Genomic DNA, 20,592 nt, shown 5'->3' with positions numbered 1-20,592 from the left:
CGTCTTTACTCAATATCTCCACACTGACACATTGCATACTTACACTGAAAGGTTCCCTAGCATTAATGGTAATATTAGAGGTTTTACTTGTTATCAATTATGTTGTGAAATGCAGGTATTTGATATCTAGGGATTAGTACATGATAAGCAGACTGTGTTTGGTGCCATTCTAAACCACTGTTTATTTGCAGATCTCCGGTTCCATCGGCAAGGAGATCGCAACATGCTTCTGCAAGTTATGAATTATAGAGAGGTAAGTATTGAAATGTACTCTGTAATGTAATGTTTATTAGCCAGTTAAGACTTGTTCTTTGGTGGAAAAAGATACACAAAGAGCCGTTCGAGGGCTGAACTACCATGGTACAAACTGACCTATGAACTACATCATAACAGAAGAACCAAGAAGAAGAACCAATGGGATTATGCCAACCCTTTCTATTGTATTGCCCACTCTCTATACGGTATATATTCAGGCGCTCTATGTCCAGTAGGTAGTCATCATATTCTTTCTTTTGACGGAGGCTCCACCTTTGATGCCGGGAAATCTGGATCCAGAGCACCTGCGTATGTATCGACTGTACATTGTGATTGTATAATCTTTTGCGCTAATTGTATATTAGATTAAGGCATGTAACTAAAAGTTTTTATGTGAATAATAACTTTTTGTACTTTGGAACCACACTCAAAGTCTGGAAAGCAATTATTTCTTGTGCAACTTACAACGCTAAATAGCAACATTTGGGTATAAAGATTATTAGGTATTCATAACAGGACCGGATACAGCCTGAACACTGGAATGGATGGAAGCTGTGGAATAATCTGGAACGGAACCAGGGAAGTGGGAATGGCTAATATACCTGAGCAGACAGGTGGGTGCTTTGCACAGGTGTAGCACAGATTCAGCACACTGGAACAAGATGGGATTACCTGTGCAACTTGAGATGCTGATTATAGAGGAGGAGAATAGCATAGAAAGTTAGTGCAACCAAAAAACAGCAGAACTGCACCAGCAGGATAACAATTGACTGTAAACGGAGCACAGTTGAACTTCACTCAGTAGGGACTGAGCTAGACAGGTGCATACTTGCACAGGTGCAGACCAGAATCAGCAACAAAGGAACAGGCTGGTGTGTGTTGCGTTGTGCTGCCTGAGGCCGCTGCATGCTGCTGTTTAAACACCAGAACCCAGAGGAACTACAATCTAGTGAGTCACACAGGGGTATTTTCGGAACCCCCTGTTTGCAACACAGCACTCTCTAACCACCGACTCCTGGTACGGGTCCATCACTATGGACAGCATACATTCAGTGACTGGAGAGGGCTGGGAGAAGCACAGCTAGTGAGGCTCCCCCCAGCCTGATGTTATTTGGAGGCGTGCTCCAAATAACGTCACATAGGGGGCATGGCCTATGGTAATTAGGCCACGCTCCTAGGACCACCGGGCTCTGACTGGCACACACTAACAGGCAGACAGTGGAACACTTCAGGGCTCCGCAGCATTAAGGTAGTACCAGCCAAACAAAAACTAACTGTGGCTGTCCTTAGGGGCTGTTCTATGACTGTCAGTATCAGTGGTGTCAGGGAGGCAGGCGGCGGCACATGCAGGGGTCCAGAGTGTGTCTGAGTGAGATTGTCACTTGTAATACCCCTAAAGTGCTTGCTGGTCAATTCACATATATATTTATAATTTTGTGGTGAATTCATTGAATCCTTACTTCATTGTCAGGTATATCTTAGTTAAACATGTAAATTCATATATGTACATGAAACTAAATATATATAAAATGCATTGTATTTTAATGACAGGCTAGTTGATGTATTTACACAGATAAGAAGCTGGAGGCTACCAATATATATATATATAGTCATGTTGCTTTACTTGAGATATCTCCAGTTTATTTGTACATGTTAACCCCTTCCTGGGGAACAGTGGAGCGATCTACCCCTCAAGGGGAGCAAATGGAGCCGGCTGCCCGCTCTGGACATGGGGAGTCAGTGGGCGCATGGTCAGTTGTCGGACAGCCCAGTCATAGCAGAGGGGAGAACCCTTTCCCCCCAATGCCTACATAGATGGCCAGTGGACAGAGCTGCGCGTGTGGTCGACGGGAAGCTGACCCGCATGCGACCGTTGATATATAAGGGGATACCCACGGGGACTTCCGGGTAGAGTGTGCCTGAGGTAAGGCAGTGCGGTAGAAGCGCTGCGCTTACCGGAGAGGAGAGACTGTGTGTTTTGTGAGCCGTACTCACCGGACAGACTGCGGAGTCTCCCTGTAGTCGGCAGGGGAGAGACGGAACCGCAGATAACCGCGGGAGCCAGGAGAGTCCTGGCGGAGGAGGTCGTGTCAGTCGGGCGCCGCCTCCAAGCCTGCCCTGCTAAGTGACTGACAGCCGGGGAGCTGAGCGGCTGCTGTGAAGGCGTTGACAGAAGGAAGCGGCCTCAGTAGTGGAAATGCCCGGCTTCCTCCCCCTTCACAGTGACTGACAGCCGGGGGCTGGAAAGGAGGAGGGAAAGCTATCCCTGATGTAGAGTGAAGCCAACGGAACAGGTCTGTCAGATATTTATTCATTGGCACCTCAACACCATCAGAACTGCTTAGTACATGCACCATAGTGCAGTGCCAGCCAAACTTTCAGTCAGACCTTGCCCTGTCCTCTCAGGAGAGATTTAGATTCAAAAGGCAATTAATTCTTGTGACACTTAAGCAGGCTATACTTTAAACCTTGCAGTATCAGCTATTATAACCTGAACTATAGACTCCCACTCAGTGAGAATAGCAAGAAAGTACTAGCAGAATACTCTCAGCTGATGTCAGATTAGAGTGGTGCAGGGAGAAAAATAGCAAGGTCATCTCAGCAGACATAATTAACTCTGTGACTACAAAATTATAAAAAGCACCAATTCTTGTCAGGGATAGCGAAGAATTTGTAAATTGCTCACAAGGGCATCTTGCATAAGTTACAGTGAAAACATTGAGTAGAGTTACCAGTTTATCTCAGCCCAATTTCAGGGAACATAGCCAGGAAAAGCTGTTACAATTTATCCCTAACTGAGTTTAATTGGATACAGAGTAACAACTCCCAAAGGAATTGCGTAACAGTAAATATCGTTGGCAGGACAGTCAGTGAATCCATCCAACCGATAACTTTGCAGGACTTTGTAATAACTAAGGATCTATAAACTCTTCCTCTAATAAGCTACACATCAACCCGGGCAACGGTATACCAATATTAAATTAATCGCCAGTTATCTCTTGCATGCAGAGATAGGACATGAGACTAGTGTATTTTGGTTCAGGTGCACCTGATGGTAGTGGGACATTTGGGACTGAGTCAAGCTATTGCACCAAAGGGTAATGCTATATGATTTTTGCTATTAACCCATTACTCTCACAGGTGAAGAACATACCAGAGTTCCAGTTTAATAAAAAGAAACGGACCAGAGTGTACTGTAATCTTTTAAAAAAGTGTCCATTATAATATTTTAAAGTTTATTGATGTACTGTATGGTATCTTGTCAATGCTTTATTTGTTCTCTTGTACTCAGTTGCTTTTCACGTGAATTTGTGAATAAAATTTGCTTTGTTATCTAATCATGAGATAATATTTAAAGTGTCAAAGCCTTACTGCAACTGAAGCAGAACAGTCAAGCGGATTGGTAAGCAAATTGATTTGGGGTAAAACCTCATCACCCTACACATCCCTGCAACTTAAGCTCTAAAAGTTACATTTTTTATTACACTGTAAAAAATGTAATTAGTGATATTGATGTTGAAATGTGACACGCAATAAAGTCGAAAAATGCCATCAACATAAGGGTTAAAAAAACCTCAGCAGCAAAAGCGTTAAATTACAGTGTTCAAAGTGAAGAATGCGTTGGCATCCTTTCAGTATATGATGGACTGGACTCTGCAGTTAGCCCAGGCATACTTAGATCACATATGCAACTGGCAGGTGAAACAGGCCTAACAAAAGTCAGATGGATATGATAAAGATGCAGTACTTGGGTCAGCAGGTAGTAGTGAATGTGAAAATGTAGAGGCCATCCTGACCTGTTCCCACCTCATCATCCAATATCAGATGCCAGCTTCCCGGAGCACCGCTATGTATTATTGGAAGTCTGCCCAAGTAAACCCTTGATCGATTTGACCATCAAGACATTTGTCTGAGCCTTGGTCTAAACTCCACAGTATCCGGAAGGAAGGAAAAAGAATTCCACACAGGAGAATAATCAGTAATAGATAGATGTTTAGTTAATTACTTAGGTACCAATGGTGTGGAGTATATAAAAAAATGTTTTTAGATATTATACATAGTTGTGTTGGTGGTGCTACCCAGAGCGAAGACTCAATAATCATGTAGACTACTGTTATCTCCAAAGTGCAGAAAAAAGAGGAGATAGACTGTTTTTTGGGGCACTTTTTGAAAAAATATGTTATTGCTATGTGAAATTATCTGATAAAAAATATGGAATATTTTTTGAAAGTATTATTTTTCTTGTCATTGTGGTATTTTTTAGAAATATGTGTATTTTTCTATGTATCTAAAAGAAATCTATCTAGACATATAGTTAGGGTCTACACATATATGAGATTTGTATCATTTTAGAAAACCTAATAAAAGTTATTTTTTATCAGATAAATTCACATGACAGTAACATATATTTTTTTCAAAGTGTGCCCCCAAAAAGAGTCTATCCCTTTTTTCTGCACTTTGCAGATAACAGTAGTCTACTGAACTCCACAATGTAAGGAGACTTTTCAGGGAATCGGTATGAAATACCGCCGGCTGCCATGCGATTCCCGGCAGCGCCTGGCCGACCACAGCAGAGTTCCCAGCAGCGGAAGCCCGACAGCGTTGGAAATCCCGATCGTCGATAGGTAAGTATTGACTAACCTAACCTAACCCCCTAACCCTCCTTAGGGGTGCCTAACCCTAACCTCCCCCTCAAGTGCCTAACCCTAATCCCCCCTCTAAGTGCCTAACCCCCCCTTCCCCACTGCCTAAACCTAAGTTCCCCGGAGGGGTGCCTAACCCTAAGTCCCCCCCTGGGGGTGCCTAACCCTCCCTCCTCATAGCCTAACCCTCCTGAGGGGGCGCCTAACCCTAAGTCCCCCCTGGGTGCCCTAAACCTAACCCCCCCCCACGGCTGTCCGCTCGCGGCGCCCGGCATCCCTTCTATCGGGATGCCGGGAGCCGGTCCCCGGCATCTGGGAAATGTCAGGCATCTACATCTAGATGCCCGGCATTTCACCCTCGCCGGGATATGACAGTCGGGAAGTCGGCTGCCGGTATTAAGGCAGCTGAAGGTAGTGAGAGAGTAGGTGACCAGATTTAAGGTGAGTCAGCAGATAAGTAATGAGGGTAGGTGGGAGTGTGAACAGAAATAAGGTTGGAGATATAGAAGGAAGTGGATGATTGATGGCATTATATGTGATGGTGATGAGTTTGCACTGCAATCTGAGGTGAAAGGGAAGTAGTGAAGTAGTTGGCAGAGAAGTGCGGCCATCACAGAGCGATGGAAGAAGTACAGTACATGAGGTAGGCAGCAATATTAAATATAAACTGAAGTGGGGAGAGGTGGATGTGCAGAAGGCTAAAAAGGAAAAGGTTCAGTAGTCCTGGTGTCGAATGACAAGTGTATGGATGAGACAATTAAACAGACTGGACTTGAATGAAGGTGAGAGTAGCATCAAGTATGTCGTTCAAGCAGCAGACTTGGAGGACAGAGGTGAAGTTGGTGCTGTCAACAAATAGAGAAAGGAGGGGAGGGGTCCAGGATGGGAGGAATACAATGAGTTTTAAACATGTTGAGTTTGAGAATACACTATGATATCTAGGAAGAGATTGCAGAAAGACAGCTAGAGATACGAGACAGCCAGTAAGGTGAGGTAAATTGGATGTCAATAGTATAGCAGTAGTATTGAAGCCTGAAGGAGTTAATGAGATAGTCAAACAAAAATCTGTAGAGAAGGGGGTCAAAAACAGACCTTTGGTGAACTCTAACAGGTAAAGGGAGAGGGGGGAGGTGGATTCAGAAGAAGAGAGAGAACTTGTGGTTGGAAGAGTAGGAGGTCAACCATTAGAGGATTGAGTCACTGAGACCCAAAGAGTGGAGTGTTTAAAGGATGAGAGGTTAGTTCACAGGCAGCAGACAAGGAGGATGAGTAGAAAGAAAGGACCCTTGGATTTATTAATGACCTTAGAAAAGGCATTTTCTGTGAGAAAAAGGGAACAAAAACCAGAGTGAAGTGGGTATATGAAAGATTGGGAGGAAAGTATTAAATATTGATAGACAAGACACTCAAGGAACTTAGAAATTAAGGGGAGGTGAGAGAAAGCGGTAGTTATAGAGAGAATCTGGGTCACGTGAGATCTACTGACAAGACCTAAAGCTCTCTCTGCTTCTAAGCCCTCCCAGTGATGTCTGCCTACATCATCAGTGGACACCAGTGACTGGAAGTGACACACATCAGCACCAGGATAGTCTTGTGGGTTACCTATGTTGGTGTATGCGTCACCCATCCATGGCTTCCATGGTCTTTGGCCTTATCGTCATTCCCACTGTCACCTGCCACATGTGTGCTGATTTGGAATTTCACAATGTTAGGATGTATGTTTGAGGTCCATTCAGGTCCATCATTTTTAGTGCATGCATGTAAAACTGCTTAAGATCACACTAATGTTAAAATGAAAAGGAGCAGCATCCTCTATTTCACAAATACCGTAGATACACATTGTCCCCCCACCAACTAAATAGTGGGCAACATGACATCCCCAAAGTGTATTATTAATTTATTTTAATATGTAGGTAAGATACCTAACAAACTATGCAGATCTAAGTCTAGATAGATGCACTTTTGAAATGTTGAAATCTTTCTAAGTATGTCTATGAATAATTTGTAAATGGCAATTGTTTAATACCAACTGCATATTAAATGTCCATTTGGAAAAGGAAGTATTATGATTTTACAAATAGTGTATATTTTAGAAAAATATATAATATGACTCACTAGACGATATCTTTAATGATTTGGCCAATTCAGACACATCGGAACGGCAAATCATTCATATCGTCCAGTGTGTTCACTCTATCACGATCCTGATGCTCGTTCCGGCGGGTCGTTGGTCGCATTTTCAGATCTTTTGTTCATGCAGAAAGATCTGTCAATTTGGTTAATGATTCCCCTCTTATCGTGCAGTGTGTATGCACTACCGAATGACAAACGGTATGTCGTTCAGACCTGCATGATGCGGCCGTCACTTGACAGGCATTCCCACTCCCTTCCCGTACCTGCTTAAGACACAGATGCATGCACAAACAAGTGAGATCCTTGCATGTACAGTATCTGTATAAAAAGCTTGTAAAGTGTCAAATAAAAAAAAATTATGTGGGGTCCCCCCCTAAAAGCACAACCAACCCTTTTTAGAGCCAGTCCTGGTTGTGTAAATATGGGGGACAAAAGATGTAGGGGTTCCCTGTATTTTCCATACCCAGCACCGGACTTTTTCTAGCAGAGGTGTAATGCCACAGCCAGGGGAGACCATTCACTGAGTCCCCCGGCCAAAGCATTACACCTGACCGCTAGTAATCGCAGGCCAGGGATCTTTAGGGAGGTGGGGACCCCCACCATTAAAGAAGTCCCCATCTCCAGGGCACCCCAGGCCTGTGCTAATCGCCCGGGGCTATCCCCAGCACCCCTGGCTGGTGGGTGGCGGGTTGATTGTGTAAAGTGTGGTGTAAAAGATAGATGAACTAATATTGTCTTTTGCTGGAGAACTGCAGGTCCCAGCAAGCCTCCCCCGCATGCTGATACTTGGAGCACCACAAGTACCAGCATGCAGAGCATTAAGAGCCCGCTGGTATTTGTAGTTCACCTGCCAAAGAAATATTAAAATAAACACAAGACACACACACCGTCCCAGGATAATTTTATTAAAACATACATTCACACTCGCACTCACATTCACTCATACTCACCTACAATCCCTGTAGCCAATCACATACCCTTGTCCAGTAGAATCCATGACATCTGTAAAAAAAAAAAGTACATACCTATTCCTAGAATAAATCACGACCTCTTCGGTCCATGTAGGCATCCACCATCATCTTAAAAACAAAAAAATGAAAAGTACAGACCCACAAACTTAGTACCGTCCTCTAAGGATGGTAGTTCCCGAATGGCAGCTCAGCCATGGCATTTCTCTATAGAAATGCTTGGGCTGAGCGTTCATTGGCTGAGAGAGGCGAGACTCTGCCTCCCATGTAATGTCAGGCTGGGGGAAGCCCAACACTCGTCACTAGCTGGGCTTCCCCCAGCCCTCTCCCGGCACTGAATGGATGCCGCGTGCATGCAGATATATCTGCAGATGATGGTGGTTCATACACACTGAACGGCCATCATCTGCTTGTGCCCCCGGGTCCCGACGGGCAGTGGGTGGTCCAGGGGCATGACCCGCCCCCCCTTCCCATGTCTGCCGCTGTGTGTGTATGGGCGGTCTGCAGGCCGCCCGTACACACTTGCCGATGCAGACATATCTGTCCATCAGCTGTGCAGCACAGCCAATTCAATATGTCTGTGAACAACGCAGTTCACAGACATATCGTGTGTACACACTGGCCGACAGGCAGCAGATATATTGGTCGATCAATTGATCAGTGTGTACCCAGCTTTAGGCTGCAAGCACGAATCATCCTTCTGTGACATAACGTGTGAGGCCACCGAAGGACGGAAGCTTACATGGCTAAATTAATCTGCCCCTAAGGTTTTAATATATTTTATTTTTTAAAATATATATTACTTGACTTGCCTTTATTTGTCCTGAATTACAAATGTCAATTTCCAATGCAATAAAATGGAATAAAATTAGACTGTGGTGAAAACTCCAAAACAGAGAAGTGTGTTTTTGTAGTGTTAGTTGTTAGTTGTCAGAATCAAATGCCCGGCTGCAGCACTTCGATGGGCAGCACTTACATTTTGTACCTGTCGCTGGATTTTCAACAGACTCTGGTCATTATGGTTGCTAACGCCTTCCCTTGGGTGCGTGGGTCGCTGCTGAATTTCAACATGTGGTCACACTACCGCCAGGCACCAATGGCAAATTAATTAATCAACTATTCGGTGGCAGGGTATAAGGTCCCATGCCTAGCTCCAGCAAAAGTGGTTGCAGGGGTTTCAGCTCTGAAACCCCACACCACGTAAAACAATAAAGAAAGAATTCTTCACTTACCTGCCCAGGGGTCTCCAGTGGTCTCTGCGGCTCCCTGTGGCCTCCCCTCTATCTACTCACTGGAGAGGGGGCTGCTGGGAGTCCCGGGGGCTGCTGGGAGGCAACAGGGGCTGGTGGGAGGGGCAAGGGCTGCTGGGAGATGTAGCTCTCCCAGCGCCCATTCAGGGGGGCCACACTGACACTGGGGGACACACACATACACCAGGGGTCACACACACACTCATAGACACACATTCACTCACTCATACACACTGACATACTCACAGCTGCTGCAGTAGTCCGGCCCGACGCTGGATGAAGAAGACAGCACTTCAGAAGGTGAGTAATTACTGACTAATTAAGCAAATTGGAAACTTCCAAATGCTTAATTAGTCCAAAGGGTGGGTTCCGCCGGGGTGCCAGAGCAAGTCCCGCTGATTTTTCCTAAAATTATAGATTTCAGGAAAAATCACACTTGCTCTGGAGGTGCGTGATTTTAATTCTCCCGGCACGAAAAAAAAACGCACCTATTTCAATAGCAAAAAGCCTGCACATTCAGGAAAAACCTCACAGGTGTGGGTTTAAAGCTATTCTTGCACACAATTGAATATGCCCCTATGATATGGTATTATTCCAGCAATAAGCCTAGTCATAGTGAGATTTTCTCATGTTATAATTATAACATTGTGGCAGTTATTTGATTTATGCTGCGCAGCTGCTGAGCTCAGCCCTTACCTTTGCGGTGCGAGTGGGTGCACCTGTAGCCAGGTTGGGAGTCGCCGGGACAGAGGCAGTGGCTGGCAGAGGAGTCTGAGTTGGTGAGACCGTCATATTGCATGATGATATCCGAATCAATCATAATACAACTTTAAATGTTGCACATGTACTCCGATATACTGAGGACTGTAAATGTACATTATAGGTCTGGGGAAGAGTTGAAACCACAGTGGAATTTATACAAGATACTCTACATACACATCTACATTTATCACAAGAGGTGGAAATGGTGTTCTCACATAGGCAAAGTTTAGTAAGGAAATATTTTAGACCACAGGGATAATTTAAAGAAAAAGAGAAGAAAAGGACTCTTTTTGGGGGCACACAATAGGTGATGAGATAAGGCTAATATAGCCAGAATAAAAATTAACTTTTAATGAGAATATATTAAAAGGAGCAATTTATCATAAATATAACATACAACAAAAAATATGTAGTTTTAACTGGAGACTGTAATCTCTCAGTTTAGACAAACAAATGCACAATACAAACATATAATTTAGACACTATTAGTCTTTAAAGGTAAAGATATATGGAGGTGTATTCCTCCTGGAGTTGACAAAAAGCTAGGCGAGATAATTGAAAACCAATGAAGTATATATATTGCTGATTCAGCACTCTAATGTAACGCCAGTAAAGCACAGACTAGGCATATAGAAATAGATATGGTATATCTGTATCATGTATGTTTATTAAATACAAATGCCTGCATGCATCTTATCAATCGGCAACAGGACTGTATGCTTAGGACAACCCACTGATAATATGTTAAGGTCGCCAATAAAATAATATAAATGACCAGGAAATCAGGAAGATAACTGATGTGACATTAATAAGAATTGTAATTCAATACCATCTGATAACACATAGGCCATTTGACATGTCGTCAGCATCATATTTAGAAAAGTACTTAAACATGTACATGCTGCTGCAGTCAAAATTGTCAAAAAGAGTAAGCTGACAGGGTTCGTGGCCGTCTGCCCTGATGCGCCTGGCAGTGCAGGGGGTGTACGCCACTTACCTGATCAGCCGGCAGTCCAAAATACAGTCCGTGTTGAAGTCAGTTGCACGAGTGCATGCCGCTGTGCCTGGGAAAGAAGCCGGCGTCACGTGTGCGCATCACGTGACCCGGAAGTAGACGCGCATTTCGCCATTGTCGGGCTTGCTCACAAACTCCACCCTACTCTCTCAGTCCTTAATGCACCCTACTAATAGCAGGAATCAGCCAATCGCATACTCCCTATAATGAGTGACTGATTGACTGGCCAGTGTCTGTGAGTAATTTGTAGTCCAATGATATGGATTCAAAGTGAACAGACACATGGATTAACCAATAGAAAGGCTCAAAAATCGGCAATATGAAAAATCAATGATTATAAAATTGTAACCAAATAACATGTTACTCAAAAGAATGCTATCGTTGAGAAAGGGGGTGATAAATATTAAAGAGTTATGTAATAAGCTTGTGCATAAGCAAGTTGATAAGTTATATGCCAATATTGTAAATACAGCATATTATTAACACTGTGAATACCTTGTATAGATACTAATGAGTCTATCTCAGTCCTTATTGCACCCTACAAATAGCTGGAATCAGCCAATCGCATAATCCCTACAATGAGTAACTGATTAACTAACCAGTGCCTGCAACTAATTTGTAGTCCATTGATATGGAGTCAGAGTGAACAGACACATAGGTTGACCAATAGAGAGGCTCGGAAATCGGCAATGTAAAAGGTCAATAAGTAATTAACACGTTACTCAAAAGGATGCTGTTATTTAGAGAGGTGGTGATAAATATTAAAAAAGTTTTGTAATAAGCTTGTGCATAAGCAAATTGACATTTAGTGAATTATATGTCAATATTGTAAACACAGCATGATATTAACCTAGTGAATGCCAATGAAGTATCACAAAAATAGAATAGATAGGAAATGAGAAGCTTCTCACCAAGCAGAGTATCATAATGATACTAAGGAAAAAATATAACAAGTAGCCACCTGTCATATTGCTACAAATAGCAGCTGCTACACATCATTATAACATATAGTGAATGATGCGTGAGCGTACCATAAGAGCATACAGGGGTTGAAATCAAAATTTATGGCATCTACTGTTGCATTGTATCAGCTGAGGGGTACCTGTTGCAACGCATTGCAGGCACCTCTCCTGAAAGTCTACAATGAGAGTACCATGAAAAGGAAAATGAGAGAAGTGGTTAATAGAGGTGTTATTAGTAAAATAGGAGAAAAATACATCAGTATAATGATGTCAGGGACCCAGGTATCCACTACTCATTTCCATGGAATTGATGATTAGGGAGTGCTGGGAACCTGTATACCGGTATGAAGAAAGAAAGAACATATTGCAAACCTGGCAGCTGTATTAGGCACTAAACTCTGTTACCTCAGTATTGCAGAGTGAAAGATACCATATATACGTTGCCATGCTACATATTAGAATTGAAAAGAGAGAGTGATACAAGTGAAAAAAATATATAGAAATGTGAAAATAGCAAATTGAATGTGAATTAAAATATTGGTGATGATTAGTGACTAGGAGTAAATGATGAGAATATAGGGTCAGCCCATTGATTCTAATATGGGTCAACATGCAATATTTGAGTGAATGTGACTGGATATTGATACCAATGTGCTGTGAGTGTGTAAGTGTTTATATATGACATATATAATCAGTGTGGTGGTAGGTGAAAATATACTAAAATAAATGAGATTCAATTACCGACTGTAACCATAATAAAGTGAAGTAATTAATAATTTTTTTTAATATATTGGTTCTCTTATAGTGAAACTTAGTGAAAGAACTTTCTTTAATTATTGATAAAGCTTCAGGTAGGTAAGAAAACCCCAAAGTTGATATATTCATTCATACCGGAAGGAGCAACAGTTCCCAGTCTGAATGTCCATTCGCTTTCTTTTCTAAGCAGAACATTGGTGATGTCCCCTCCACGTATACCTAGTTTGATTTTTTCAAGTCCACAGACTTTTAGATCGTGATGAGATTTATTATGGTAATAATAAAAATGTCGAGCTACTGTGGTGATTTGCTTCATTCTCTGTAAATCCCTGGCTGCATTGCGTATGGTGCCAATATGTTCCAATATTCATTGTTTTAGAGGCCGGGTGGTCATACCCACATATTTTTTGTCACATGTACACATGATACAATATATGACTCCTTCAGTCTTACAATTTATGTAATCATGAATCATGACATCCTTGTTGAACCTATCTTTAATCCTATCAGTTTTTAAAATATGATTGCATATTTTGCATGTACCGCAGGGAAAAGTTCCAGATACAATAGGTTTTTTTGGTGTAGATCTCAGAAAGTGACTGTGAACTAGCTGATCCCTGAGATTTTTTGACCGTCTCCACCCCATGGCAACTCGATCTTCCAACACTTCTGCTAAATCCATGTCAGCTAGTAAAATAGGCCAGTATTTTTGAATTGCCCCTTGTAATTCCTTCCACTCTCTGCAGAAGTTGGCAATGAATCTTATTTTGCCAGTTTTATTCTTATTCATTTTGTCATGGAAAATCAGATCCTGTCTTTTGGTCTGTTGTATGCCCCTTTGGGCTTTTTTAATTGCTGTATTACTATAGCCTCTGTCGTGTAATCTTTGTGAAAGATCAAGGCTTTGTTGTTTGTAATGAGTATCATCGGAGCAGTTCCTGCATAATCGCAGGACTTCACCTTTAGGTATATTTTCCATGGTTGGTGGATAATGTGAGCTCGTCTGATGGAGAAGACTGTTGGTGGCAGTTGTTTTACAGTATAGATCAGTAGCGATCATACCATCATCGTTGACATATATCATCAAGTCCAAAAAGGATATCCTTTCTTGGCTGATCTCATGTGTAAGGGTGATGTTGAACGCATTGTCGTTCAATGTTTCAATGAACAACAATAATAAGTCAACGTCACCCTCCCAAATCAGTAATATGTCGTCAATATATCTGATCCATGCAATAATGTGAGATGAAAGATTGTCATTATCTTCATGAAAGACATATTCTTTCTCCCACCACCCTAAAAAAATATTTGCGTACGTGGGGGCACAAGCAGCCCCCATTGCAGTTCCTCTCATCTGCAGATACAGTTTGTCATTAAATGTAAAAAAGTTGTGATATAATACAAATCTCAACAGATCCAAAAGAAAGTTATGAAAATCGTTGGGGCCTTCCATTGACATGAAATATTTTACCGCCTTAGTCCCGATGTCATGGGAGATGCTGGTGTACAGAGCTTCGACATCTAATGTGACCAAATATTGTTTTTTTTCAAGTTTGATATCATTTATTTTACGCAGAACATCAGTCGTATCCTGAACATAGGATGATAAGCCTGTCACATGATGTCTAAGATGTAAATCTAGGAAGGTGCTAGCCCGTTCAGTCAGGCTTCCCTTTCCTGATACAATCGGTCGCTCTGGTGGGATAGCAGAGTTTTTGTGCACTTTAGGCAACATATAGAATGTTGGTATCTTTGGACGCTTAGTTTGGAGAAATGCATGTTCCTGTGTGGAGATAATTTGATCATTCAGTGCACTATCAATGATGTTGTTGTAGAAAGTTTTATAATCATCTATGGGGTTAAATATCATTTGTTGATAACAATCAGACACTTCAAGTTGTCTATTTGCCTCCATTAAATACATATCTTGTGGCCAAATTACGACATTACCTCCTTTGTCCGAAGGTTTAATTAAGATGTCATGCCATTCCCCTATTTCTTCCAATGCTCGTTGTTCATTAAAGGTCAAATTACTAGGACATCTAGGTCCATTTCTCCTTTTCTGGTATATATTGTCAAATTCTTTTGATACCAGCTTGGTAAAGACTTTGACTTCCGGGCATAGATTATCTTGTGGAAAGAAAGTGGACTTTTTCTTAACCATAGGTCTTTTGGTTTGACCACTGTTTCCAGATTCTTCCTGAAGGTCTTGTAAAGCTACTATCGCTTCCATTTCTAAATCTGTTAAATTAGATGCATTTTGTGATGCTATGTCCTGAGTATCTGTTCCTCGTATGCTTGAGTATTGATTAGATGATAATGATGATGATGATTCTTCATTCGATAGAATTTCTTTATTGGCAAACATTTTACTCAATATTAACTGCCTACTAAAGAGATGGAGATCCTTTTCCCAATCAAAACGATTAAAATTTTGAGTTGGAGAGAAAGATAGTCCTTTGCTCAATACTGTTTGTTGTGCATCAGTAAGAACATGGGTGGAGAGATTGATAATCCTAAACTTTGAAATCGATGTTGGAGCTGCTAGTATGGAGGAGGGTGGAATTAGATTTAATATCTCTGAGTTTTCCTTGTGGAATATCTCGTGGGTGATGGTGACTCCCACTGCTGTCGATTTCTTACACTTTTTGCGGCTCCTCCTTGTCTTCCTCTGGGTTGTTTTTGTCTGCCTTTTGCTCCGTGAGAATCCCCTAAAAAATTAGGGTTAGTTTCAGTGACGGATGCACCCCTGTAATTTGTTGGTTTAGTATTGAAATCCGGGTAATTTGGAGCGTCCTCAGTTTCAGATGACTCTGCCTCTGATGAGGTATAGGATCCTTGATTAATAGGAGATCCTCTCCTAGGTTGAATTTTGTGCCACCTAAATATTTTCCCGGATGCAAAGTCCCTTTTGTCTCTTGCGAATTTGTTCTTTTTGCGTTCTATGATAGTTTGCTCATATGTTGTTAGATCTTGTTTGTTTTTTTCAAAAGTGTTCTGGAAATGTGTATCACTTTCCCATTGCTCTAGAGTCTTCCCAAGATGTTCAATTTCCCTTTCACATTCTTCCAGAATCAAATGGTTGTGTTTAACAAGAATCTGCATCAGTTCTTGTGAGCATTTGAGGAGACTCGTTTCCCACTCTTTTTTCAGATTGTCACTTGCTAGCTGGAATGCGGGAAAAACCTTGGGTCAGACGTCTTGGAGAAATTTTATGTTTGAGGTAATTGTCAAGTGTGGTGATATCCCAGGACACTCTAACTTGTTTTTGTAAAGCGTATTTTAGTTTAAGATAATCATCCTCCCAATTTTGGTGAGGTGCTGTATAGACAATTTCACTTGGAAAGATATCATCTAAATTTTCATTGTTCTTACGTCTAGCTGTAAGTTCTTTTTGTAAATTGAAACTCATTATCAAGGGGGTATTACTAATACAAGGTATAGAAATTCCAATTTAGAAGGAATTTTAGGGCTCCTATTTGCTTGATAGTGTAATCTATCCGTGCAGGTTCTCCAAGAATGACTGAATAGAGTCAGTCTTTTGTATATACATAGAAACAGAGAAAGGAAAACCGCACAGGAAAGAGTGACTATTGTTCTTAATGTATGATATATATCTCTTAAACTGACCTATTCAAGAAACAAATATATATTGCATATTCTTCCAATATGCATATTCCCAAACGAGTGATAATAAGACCTTAGTCTAAAAAAATCAATATATGGGTAAGTTCCTGGTGCTCCCCAGAGTCAATTAATGGCATTTAAAGAAAAAGAGAAGAAAGGGACTCTTTTTGGGGGCACACAATAGGTGATGAGATAAGGCTAATATAGCCATAATAAAAATTAACTTTTAATGAGAATATATTAAAAGGAGCAATTTATCATAAATATAACATACAACAAAAATATGTAGTTTTAACTGGAGACTGTAATCTCTCAGTTTAGACAAACAAATGCACAATACAAACATATAATTTAGACACTATTAGTCTTTAAAGGTAAAGATATATGGAGGTGTATTCCTCCTGGAGTTGACAAAAAGCCAGGCGAGATAATTGAAAACCAATGAAGTATATATATTGCTGATTCAGCACTCTAATGTAACGCCAGTAAAGCACAGACTAGGCATATAGAAATAGATATGGTATATCTGTATCATGGGGGTAGGGGGGGTAAGGTGCGCTCTTCCTGCTAGTACTGGTGATGACTTGTGTGTGTTTGTGAGTGGTGTTAATTAGAATGTTTCTTCTGGTGGTGGTGATGTTTTGGGAGTAAGGAGGGTGTGATTGGGTATGGAGTGTAGTTTGGAGTAATGTGAAAAGGGGAATGGAATAGGATCAAAATGAGGCCAGCGAGACACAGTAATTTTGGGCAAAATCTTTTATTGAGTAGTCACAATGCTGCTCTGTTAAGATCCCGGGCAGGTGGGTGGGGTTCAGTGATGAGTGGTGATGAGACTGGGGAGGTAGGTGGACCCTTTTAGGGGGCTCCTTCCCATGCGGTTCAGTGACCTTGCACATCACCCCTGCTGGACCTATGGTCGACAGTCTAGGAAGTCTCGGGGGGTGGGGGGATTTGCAGAGTGGGTTGGAACACCTGTGCGGCGACCCGCGTGTTGGTGTGAGTCTTGGCAGTACTTACCTACCGGTAGGTTTTTTGTTGTGGTGATGTAGGTCGACGTTGCGGCCGTTGCAGATTGGTTGGAAGCTGCAGGTTTGTTGGTGAGCTGGATCAGCATGTTGCTGGTGTGCTGCAAGTGTACGGCTGTTCTGATTGGTCTGCGGAGGTCAGCGACCGTAGTATGCAGCTGAAATTGGCTCTTGGTCGTGCCGCTGGTGGTGCGGAGCCAGAGGTGTGGATGGGTGAGCTGCTGGGAGGCTGGGTTGCAGCGTGTGTGCTGGGACCACCCCTGGGGGGTGGTCTGCCCGGGATACTGATTAAAAAAAAGCCAGGGAGGAGGGGGGATGTGGAAAGTGTGACCGGGATGGAGCTGGTCACTGGCAATGTTGGCTGGGCGGACTTGTGGCCGGATGTGCGGGATGCTCTTATCACTGACGGTCCCTCGTGGAAATAGGGATCGACGGTGGAGACACCCCTGGCCAGGAGTGAGTTGCTGAGCACGCCTGGGAGCAGGGGGGGAGAGGGGCTGGTCCGGGGTGGAGCCGGTCACTGGAGGTGTGAGCGGTGCGGACCAGCAGGCGGGTGGGCTGAGAGCTTTCTGCACTGGTGGTCCCTGGTGGGGATGGGGATCTTTAGTGGAGGTCAGCCTGGATCGGTGTCGGTTTTGATGTGAGGGTCTCCAACGCGTTTTGGTACAGGTGCCTTGAAGAAGAAGGCACCTGTGCCGAAACGCGTTGGAGACCCTCACATCAAACCCGACACCGATCCAGGCTGACCTCCACTAAAGATCCCCATCCCCACCAGGGACCACCAGTGCAGAAAGCTCTCAGCCCACCCGCCTGCTGGTCCGCACTGCTCACACCTCCAGTGACCGGCTCCACCCCGGACCAGCCCCTCTCCCCCCCTGCTCCCAGGCGTGCTCAGCAACTCACTCCTGGCCAGGGGTGTCTCCACCGTCGATCCCCATTTCCACGAGGGACCATCAGTGATAAGAGCATCCCGCACATCCGGCCGCAAGTCCGCACAGCCAACATCGCCAGTGACCAGCTCCATCCCGGTCACACTTTCCACATCCCCCCTCCTCCCTGGCTTTTTTTTGAATCAGTATCCCGGGCAGTCCACCCCCCAGGGGTGGTCCCAGCACACACGCTGCAACCCAGCCTCCCAGCAGCTCACCCATCCACACCTCTGGCTCCGCACCACCAGCGGCACGACCAAGAGCCAATTTCAGCTGCATACTACGGTCGCAGACCTCCGCAGACCAATCAGAACAGCCGTGCACTTGCAGCACACCAGCAACACGCTGATCCAGCTCACCAACAAACCTGCAGCTTCCAACCAATCTGCAACGGCCACAACGTCGACCTTTATCACCACAACAAAAAACCTACCGGTAGGTAAGTACTGCCAAGACTCACACCAACACGCGGGACGCTGCACAGGTGTTCCAACCCACTCTGCAAATCCCCCCACCCCCTGAGACTTCCTAGACTGTCGACCATAGGTCCAGCAGGGGTGACGTGCAAGGTCACTGAACCGCACGGGAAGGAGCCCCCTAAAAGGGTCCACCTACCTCCCCAGTCTCATCACCACTCATCACTGAACCCCACCCACCTGCCCGGGATCTTAACAGAGCAGCATTGTGACTACTCAATAAAAGATTTTGCCCAAAATTACTGTGTCTCGCTGGCCTCATTTTGATCCTATTCCATTCCCCTTTTCACATTACTCCAAACTACACTCCATACCCAATCACACCCTCCTCACTCCCAAAACATCACCACCACCAGAAGAAACATTCTAATTAACACCACTCACAAACACACACACAAGTCATCACCAGTACTAGCAGGAAGAGCACACCTTACCCCCCCTACCCCCATATGTTTTCAGTGCAGGAAAGGTACTCCCACACAAAGGTGCAGCACCCCGAAACCACAACACACCACCCCCTGGTCAACGAGAGCGCAGTTCTACCGCCCATCTTCATATATCTGTATCATGTATGTTTATTAAATACAAATGCCTGCATGCATCTTATCAATCGGCAACAGGACTGTATGCTTAGGACAACCCACTGACAATATGTTAAGGTCGCCAATAAAATAATATAAATGACCAGGAAATCAGGAAGATAACTGATGTGACATTAATAAGAACTGTAATTCAATACCATCTGATAACACATAGGCCATTTGACATGTCGTCAGCATCATATTTAGAAAAGTACTTAAACATGTACATGCTGCTGCAGTCAAAATTGTCAAAAAGAGTAAGCTGACAGGGTTCGTGGCCGTCTGCCCTGATGCGCCTTGCAGTGCAGGGGGTGTACGCCACTTACCTGATCAGCCGGCAGTCCAAAATACAGTCCGTGTTGAAGTCAGTTGCACGAGTGCATGCCGCTGTGCCTGGGGAAGAAGCCGGCGTCACGTGTGCGCATCACGTGACCCGGAAGAAGACGCGCGTTTCGCCATTGTCGGGCTTGCTCACAAACTCCACCCTACTCTCTCAGTCCTTAATGCACCCTACTAATAGCAGGAATCAGCCAATCGCATACTCCCTATAATGAGTGACTGATTGACTGGCCAGTGTCTGTGAGTAATTTGTAGTCCAATGATATGGATTCAAAGTGAACAGACACATGGATTAACCAATAGAAAGGCTCAAAAATCGGCAATATGAAAAATCAATGATTATAAAATTGTAACCAAATAACATGTTACTCAAAAGAATGCTATCGTTGAGAAAGGGGGTGATAAATATTAAAGAGTTATGCAATAAGCTTGTGCATAAGCAAGTTGATAAGTTATATGCCAATATTGTAAATACAGCATATTATTAACACTGTGAATACCTTGTATAGATACTAATGAGTCTATCTCAGTCCTTATTGCACCCTACAAATAGCTGGAATCAGCCAATCGCATAATCCCTACAATGAGTAACTGATTAACTAACCAGTGCCTGCAACTAATTTGTAGTCCATTGATATGGAGTCAGAGTGAACAGACACATAGGTTGACCAATAGAGAGGCTCGGAAATCGGCAATGTAAAAGGTCAATAAGTAATTAACACGTTACTCAAAAGGATGCTGTTATTTAGAGAGGTGGTGATAAATATTAAAAAAGTTTTGTAATAAGCTTGTGCATAAGCAAATTGACATTTAGTGAATTATATGTCAATATTGTAAACACAGCATGATATTAACCTAGTGAATGCCAATG

This window comes from Taudactylus pleione, unplaced genomic scaffold (assembly GCF_031769625.1).
Source record: "Taudactylus pleione unplaced genomic scaffold, aTauple2 ptg000121l, whole genome shotgun sequence".
NCBI lineage: Eukaryota > Metazoa > Chordata > Amphibia > Anura > Myobatrachidae > Taudactylus > Taudactylus pleione.
Note: the sequence above shows the minus strand (reverse complement) of the source record.